The sequence below is a fragment of the Octopus sinensis genome, linkage group LG25, assembly GCF_006345805.1.
Source record: "Octopus sinensis linkage group LG25, ASM634580v1, whole genome shotgun sequence".
NCBI classification, from domain to species: Eukaryota; Metazoa; Mollusca; class Cephalopoda; order Octopoda; family Octopodidae; genus Octopus; species Octopus sinensis.
Genome location: NC_043021.1, coordinates 2,402,781 through 2,405,519, shown reverse-complemented (window position 1 = coordinate 2,405,519; position 2,739 = coordinate 2,402,781).

Genomic DNA, 2,739 nt, shown 5'->3' with positions numbered 1-2,739 from the left:
TCATCACATCATCACCACCACCACCACCATCATCTCATCATCATCATCATCACCACCAACACCACATCATCATCATCATCATCATCATCATCACCAACACCACCACCACCACCACCACCACCATCATCATCATCACCACCACCACCACCACCATCATCATCATCATCATAATCATCATCACCACCACCACCACCACCACCACAACCACAATCCCGTCTTCATTAATGACCTCAGTGGTGGATCCATTTTTACAGTAATTACCAGCTATGAGTGAGGGGCGGGAGGAGACAAGAGAATGTGTAATTAGCCAGTTAATTAGCGATATGTAATATCGTAGTTGTAATTATATTGTATCGTTACAGCAGAACAAGTATATGTGTTGTTATGTTATGTGAGAATGTGTTTGGGTGTGTATGTGTGTGTGGTGTGTGTGTGTGTGTGTGTGTGTGTGTGTGTGTGTGTGTATACATTCAGACGCACATGTGCAGTGATGGCTGTGTGGTAAGATGTCTGCTTCCCAACCACACAGTGCTGGGTTCAGTCCCACTGCATGGCACCTTTGGCAAGTGTCTTCTGCAATAGATTCTACCTATGTATAAATGTATGTATGTATGTATGTATGTAGGTAGGTAGGTAGCTGGCAGAAACGTTAGCACGCCGGGCGAAATGCGTAGCCGTATTTCGTCTGCCGTTACGTACTGAGTTCAAATTCCGTCAAGGTCGACTTTGCCTTTCATCCTTTCGGGGTCGATAAATTAAGTAGCAGTTACGCACTGGGGTCAATGTAATCGACTTAATCCCTTTGTCTGTCCTTGTTTGTCCTCTCTGTGTTTAGATCCTTGTGGGTAGTAAAGAAATAGGTAGGTAGGTTGGTAGGTAGGTAGGTAGGTAGGTAAGTAGCTATGTAGGTAGGTAGGTAGGTAGGTAGGGTAGGTAGGTAGGTAGGTTTGTAGGCAGCTATATATGTAGGTATGAACGTATACATAAATGGATGTATGACTATATGTATGTATGAATGTGTGCATGTATGATATACATATATGTAATGTGTGTGTATGTATGTATGTATATATGAATGTATGTATGTATGTATGTATGTATGCATGTATGTATGTATGTATGTGTTTGCAAAGGATGGTCGGTGAGTTAATCACGGTTACAAACCTGGTCCCTAAAGATGTTGAGCATGTCAGCCTCCTTTGCGAGGGAGGCTGTACACATCAAATGGTTTCATTAGCTCTTCCCTTACAGATAAATGAAGCCGACATTCAGGTAGCTGTATGGAATGTTTGGGGGGCTTTAAGGATGGGTTTCAAATCAACACACACACACACACACACACACACATACACACAGACATGCTCCTCACAAAGCATCATCATCATCATCATCATCGTTGAGAGGACAAACAAGGACCAACAAACGGATTAAGTCGATTACATTGAGCCCAGTGCGTAACTGGTACTTAATTTATCATTATCTTAGTTGTTGTCATCATCCTCCTCCTCCTCCTCCTCCTCATTATCATCATCATCTTTGTCGTCATCATTGTCATTGTCATCATAACTATAATCCTCCCCACCCATCACCATCACCACCACTACCACATCAACATTATCATTGCTATTGTTGTCGTCGTCATTGTAACTGCCATCACTACCATCATCACCACTACCACTACCATCCTCTTCATCACCATCATCATCATTATATATATACACACACATACATATTTATATATATTATAAACATCTCTCTCTATATAAACGGTAGTTTGTCTGTGTGTGTTTCTGTGTGTCCGTTAGGTTGTACCCTCACCCTGAACACGGCTTTCAACCGATTCTGATGAAAGTTGACACACACATAGCCCAATGTCATAATTCAAAACTAACGCAGCGAAAATTTTGAAAAGTTCCCCCAGTTCTGAAAAAAATCGATAAATTCGACATGGGGTCGAGAATCAGATACATAAACCACAGACTGTCTAGGGGACGCAACTCGACCTTTTTTAACTTTCAAAAAAAATTTACCATAATTTTTTTTCCATTTTTTTGCTATTTTTTGGCTATAACTCTCTAAAAATGCTTTATAGTTATTTCCCTTACAAACCTGAGCAACGCCGGGCGATACTGCTAGTATAGTTATAAAATGAGATAGGGGTTGTACACCATATTGATTGTAATTATTGTACTGTATTTATGTATAATATCATTGCTATTGTGTAGTGTTTTAATAAAGTATATGATTCGGTACTATCTGACAGTTGATGATTGATTTAGATATATTTCTCCATTTTCTCATTTTGTATTATAAACATATATATATTTATATGCATAAAAAGTACTGTCACCTGCAAAATCGAACAGTATCAAAGGTAATTGGCATGAAACTGCTATGGTATTTTAACTCAGCTGCAAATATTCTGTGTATCGAGTTGTTGTCTAATTTCCTGTCCATTTAGTCTTTGTCTACTTTCCTGTTTACTCTGCTTTCGTCTAACTTCTGTCCTTGTTGTATTCTTTCTGTTCAACTCTTGATACACACACACACACACACACACCACACACACACACACACACACACACATATGGATGTTTGATCTTTATCACTCTCGTTTGCATGTTTCTCGGATTGCACTGTCCTCAAATTGTCACCCAAACACTCTGAGATGCCAAGCAATAATAGCATGTCATTTCCAAATTTCTGGTGAAATGAATGCTGCTGGTTTTCTCACAGACG